This window comes from Sphaeramia orbicularis, chromosome 22 (assembly GCF_902148855.1).
Source record: "Sphaeramia orbicularis chromosome 22, fSphaOr1.1, whole genome shotgun sequence".
NCBI lineage: Eukaryota > Metazoa > Chordata > Actinopteri > Kurtiformes > Apogonidae > Sphaeramia > Sphaeramia orbicularis.
Window position 1 is genome coordinate 41909237 of NC_043978.1, and position 5966 is coordinate 41915202.

Below are 5966 nucleotides of genomic sequence, written 5' to 3' on the forward strand. Positions count from 1 at the left end.
ACTACCTCCACAGGTGTTGCAGAGCCGTGATAAAGGTGGGACCAAATGATCCCACCATTTGGTTTACACAGACGTCGTTACGGAATAAAAGCGAAATATTCCCGAAACAGAAGTGCTGTGTAAAAGTGGCTCTAGACTTGCACTGAACTCTCCAAAAATAAGAAGTAAATCATTTATTTCCAGAGTCATTCCAGTCTCATTTTATATGGAACTTCTAATAAATGATCTAGAGGCCCGTCTTTATATTATTATTTTGTGAATCAGATTTTGAGTTAAGTAGAAGGATTTGACAAGTCTTTATGACACTTGAGTCATAAGGGAGTTTTGATTTGCTTAATAATAACATATTTTTTCCTGCCTGACTGCTTGACTGTATTGTTAGTTAATATACTGCACTATCACAACTGTAAAAAGACTTTGCCACCCAATGCTTGATGAGTGAGTAAGCTAGCATTTAGCATCAGATCATATCTGATCTTTTCTCTTTTTTTTCTCTTTCTTTACCCTCTCTCTTTAACCCCAACTGGTCAAGGCAGACGGCCATCCTCCAGGAGTCTGGGTCTGCTCGAGGTTTCTGATGTTAAAAGGAAGTTTTTCCTCGCCACTGTCACCAGTCACAAGTGTTTGCTCCTGGAGGATTCTGTTGGGTTTCTGTAAATTGGCTTAGAGTCTGGTTTTGTCCAACTCTATATATAATGTGTCATGAGATAACTTTTTTATTGTGATCTGGCGCTATATAAATAAAATTTGATTGATTGAGTGATTTAATTGGTTTTCCCCTGTAAGTCGCTTTGGAAAAAAGCATCTGCCAAATGCATAAACATAAACATAAACATAAACTTCTGATACCTTGGGCTCCTGTAGTTCCACCCCTTTTGTCCAAATATGGTCATTTCTACTCCAAAATCCAACCAAGGTCATGGCCAAATCACAAACTACTAGATTCAAAACAGCAGTTAAGAAACTCGTAAGTGATATCATGAAACTGACCTATACAGGGCGGGGAAGCAAAATTTACAATGAACATTTAGTTGTTTTTTCTCAGCAGGCACTACGTCAATTGTTTTGAAACCAAACATATATTGATGTCAGAATCATACCTAACACTATTATCCATACCTTTTCAGAAACTTTTGCCCATATGAGTAATCAGGAAAGCAAACGTCAAAGAGTGTGTGATTTGCTGAATGCACTCGTCACACCAAAGGAGATTTCAAAAATAGTTGGAGTGTCCATAAAGACTGTTTATAATGGAAAGAAGAGAATGACTATGAGCAAAACTATTACGAGAAAGTCTGGAAGATACTATTAAAGAAGAATGGGAGAAGTTGTCACCCCAATATTTGAGGAACACTTGCACAAGTTTCAGGAAGCGTGTGAAGGCAGTTATTGAGAAAGAAGGAGGACACATAGAATAAAAACATTTTCTATTATGTCAATTTTCTTGTGGCAAATAAATTCTCATGACTTTCAATAAACTAATTGGTCATACACTGTCTTTCAATCCCTGCCTCAAAATATTATAAATTTTGCTTCCCCACCCTGTAGGTACAACTGTGTTAGGCTTTAATGTTGAAAAACTAAAGAAAGACTTTGGAATGTTAGTGTTTGCCTGAGGGACTATGAGCGCCAGCCAGTCACTTGAACGAGTTGAATAATGACTACGCGGCCAGTTTAATAAAGACGTGATATATGGTGACATGTTGCTGTTTAAGGCTTTATAAATAACTAAAAAACTGTGCCTGTTGTGCTTTACTGCTACAGAAGCTCATCCAACCTTTTCATATAAAATGCAATGATGAGTGGAGTTACTGTCAGCAGTAATGAATCTGAAGGCAGACTGCCAAACTCAATCCAGAGGTGCAAGAGAGGATGCAGCAGCTTTCATGTACGGAAAAGATGAGTAGTCAGTGATATAACCCGCAAACTTTTGATCTTGACCGTTTCCAGGGAGTGATAGCAGGTTCTTCAGCTTCTAAATGCTCCACCATGTTCTCCATCTGGCTGCTATCCTTCTCTGTCTGCAGATGTTTACAGCTGGGCAGCAATGGGTATTTAGGCCATTTTTGGTTAAACATTGAACATTAGCAGCCTGCTCCTGCTGCTGGAAATAGGAGCGGAGAGACAGAAAAACAACATTAACGGTGCAAATAGGGGAAAAAAATTACAAATATAAAAAAAAAAAAATAAATAATGAGACACTTTTAAAAGACACCCCAGTGTTGTGAAGAACTGTAATGTAGGGTGATTATTCATAATGAAGCAAGAGCAGTGGTTACATTTGATCATGTATTCTTTAAATACAGACACTGTGGTTAAAGTAGTAGCAATTCTATGCCTTTACCCAAGAAAAAATACAGAAGTACAAGCTCTGACATTTTATTCTACATTCCTACCAGATGTTTATGTGTGAACCTCATATCATCCATGTCCACAATTATTTCTGTCAGCACTAGACATGCCATTAAATAGAAACATGTTTCCTTGTCATCTGTTTTGCCTTGTTATGTCTGTCATATGTGATATGTACAAGTCTGTGCATGAAAGTGTTGTCTTCTTTTATCTGTTCTTTCTCATCCATGTAGGTTGAAATTGATCTTTAAGTTAAGACGGCGTGAAATGATGCAAAAAAACCAAACCAAAACAAACAAAAATCTAATGAGTATCTCTCAAATACATTAGTTGCAAAATAAAAAGCCTGTCAACATGTGTTAGAGGAAAAAAAGCATAAAAAAACAGTAAAAAAACCCCCCAAAAAACCCTACTAATTCAAGTAATTAGCACGGATACTAAAATAAATAAGTATTTGTGCTTCACACGTCTGCATTTGGTTTGTTGTTAATGAAAAATGATTAACCTTTTCACATTTAATTATCTTGGAATAATGTTTTGGTAAATTTCTGTGGCTTGTCAGATTTATGTTGACTGATGCCAGTGTTTTGTTCTGTGCAGACACGAGAGGAATTTCCAAAAGGAGAGTAAACAAAGTAACTAACTTTGTTTCAATAAATCACATTTGGTGCAGTGATACAAAACTAGGGGATCACATATTGCCTGATGTGAGCCTTCTGTTCCAGCTCATGCCAGTATTATGGGACACTTCTCCCACTGATGATATCTCCCCCACCGGCTTCTTCACAGAAACTTTAATTAGAATCGACTTAGCTGTAGTTCCTCCGTACTGCCCTTAAACACTCTCACTGGAAACTTGTACTTTTCTTGCTTTATTTTTTATCAATCATTCTGGCAGCATGTCTCTTGACTGTAATACTTGCTTGGGGATTGGCTATTCTACAAATGCACAAAAGAGCGTGTGTCATAAAATAGCCAATAACGGTGGAATCGATGAGAGCACATATAATCAGGAGGAATTTCTCTGACAGGCTTTTAGTGTTAACAGACCAAACATTTCCCGCTGGGCTGGAATGATGTAATAATGTGGGCATGCTTCATAATAATGGTTGATATAGATTCTTTTATAGAAAAGTGGGATATTACTAAAAGTGCATAGGTCAGTACAATTAATTAAAAAAATTGCCATGAACTTTGCAAATGTTAAAACAGATTTGTGTATGAGCTTGGATGATATCTTGAATACACCCAATGTATCATGACTTCCTCTATATGGGATGAAGTAAATGACTATATAATAAAAATTAAGTACAATTATAAGATAATATTTCATAAATAATATATATTGCCAATGTACATACGTGTTTTTTTTTGTAAATTGTGTTGTGTTACGTATTGTTTTTACTATTCACGTTGCTGTGCATTTTGTATTCCAGTAACATTTAAGGTAATTTTGAAGAAAATGCAGGAAAGAATGACATTGATGTTTCTGTTTCTTATCAATACAAAAAGAATAAAATAAAGTAAAATGCTCCTTTTTAGGGTGAATGAGGGAATTTTTCTACTGTATCTCTGAAATGATAATCCTTTGTTGATTTCAGAGTGGGTGACATCCAAGATTACAGGCAACGTATTTAACATTTTTCTTATATTACACTGTATAGACTCTGTTGATAATGATAGTCCCACTCAAACAATACTTCTGACCCTCTATGTAGCAGGAAATTCACCTGCAATGACCCTATATTTGCTGTGTTCAGGTGGTTTCTGGTAATCAGCCTTTGGACAGTGAGTTGTACCCCCAGTACAATATCAGTTTAACAGCATCACAGAATGTTTACAAGCGGAAATGACATAAAAAGGAAGCAGCTGTGGTAACAGCTTTGTCATCTTTCTGCTCTTCTCAATCCCTGTGCAGTTCTGTCTGAGAACCAAACCTAGACCTATGGGTGACACAAACAGCATAAATGACAAAGATTGTGCTTCGGCTGTGTTTATTTGTACAGTTTTTAGAATAAAACCATTTTGACAGAATAAGAAAAGAATGATTTTCCTCACTAGGTGGCTCACTCTGTTCATTTACTCTAATGCTTGATTGACCACGCCTCCTCATCCTCACTTCTTACTTAATTTACACATAAGCTACAAGCCATAAATGTTTCATACTTTGCCTTAAACCTTTCATGCGTGAATTATGAAAAAAATTATTTAGATTTTTTTTAGATCGATTTTATTACTCTGCATTAGGCTAAAGTTAAAATGCATTTGGATTTTTTTTAAATACATATATATATATATATATATATATATATATATATATATATATATATATGGTTTTGTTAAGAAGATATTTAACCTCCTGAGACCCAGGAAAGAACTTTTTTTTTTTAATTAAATAATTTCCTATATTGGAAACATCATGATGCAACAGTTTTTTCAGATGCATTTAAAAAAAAAAAAAAATGTCCTTTGCGATGGACAGTTGTTGTTGTTTTTTTTTTGTATAAAGCTGTGAAACTCTTGTCCATAAGCATAGACAGAAAACCCATAGCTGGGTCTTAGGAGGTTGACTTTATGAGATCACAGAGCAGTCCAAATTCTAAAACTAAAATGATACTTCTTTCATCGTATTGCATAAGGCCTATAGAGACTGCCCCCATGTGGTTTGGAGAATATTGCCTTTAGAACCCTTTGGAAAGTGAGTGGAAAGTGGAAAGTGAGTTTAAACTGTGTCCACAAATGTAGACGTCATGCATGAAAGGGTTAAAGGAATGCTATCTTCACTTACTATTTTTGAGAGATGAATAGAGTCCTCTTAACCAACAAGCCTAGAAAGACAGAGAGAAACACACCACAGACTCTAATGAGGGCCTTTTATATCTTTTGCAGCCTCTGAAGGGCAGGGAAAATATTTCAGTTAGTTGCATTCAGCAGTGTCCCCACAGTGCCTTTAGGTCCATATGAAACAAACCTATCAGCACCAAAATGTTCGATTAGTCCACGTCCACCTCCATTTGTTTATGGAACATACTGAGGGAGATTGAGCTGTCCACAACCAAAGGTCAAAATGCTTTCACAACAGAAACACTATTTAAACGACAGTCAATTTACTTTGCAGTACATCAGTGTTCTTGTGATGCTTTGGCTTAAAATTGTGAATATTTATCCTACTTGAGATATAAGAGCGGAAAACATAGCAGTAAGTGATTTTTACATGTCCTTCTTGTATATGCACATTGGAGTGCCTGAGCAAATGAAGTGTGCAGTGTACAGGCAAACGCAGCCACAGCTTCCTTTGTGACTTGTTAAATGACTTGGGAACCCTTCACTGTGTTCAACCCTCTGTTTACTGTCAACACTATTTAAATCGTATTTAATCACTAAATTAATCTAATCAAAGATGATTAACATTTTACATAATCAGAGATGTGGTTCCTTCTCAGATTACATTTCCTGTACCCTGTGATCCATTTGTAATCTCTTAGCTAGACAGAGTCTCCCCAGATAACATCTCCGGATTCCTTTAACAAATTATTACTTGCCACTAAACCAGTATCTTAGCTATTGTACAGTCCCAGCGCTGAGCTCATTATGAAGCTGTGTGCAACAGAAGC

The 5966-nt window shown here is 36.2% G+C and overlaps 1 long non-coding RNA gene across 1 annotated transcript; it reads right to left on the reverse strand.

The window, feature by feature from the left end:
* LOC115413344 (uncharacterized) lies at positions 1-4218 on the reverse strand. Its single transcript, XR_003934453.1, has 3 exons — positions 4207-4218; positions 1989-1994; positions 1-131 (listed from the first exon to the last, which is right to left on the reverse strand). It is a non-coding gene; the product is annotated as an uncharacterized LOC115413344 (long non-coding RNA).
* Positions 4219-5966: the final 1748 nt, after the last annotated feature.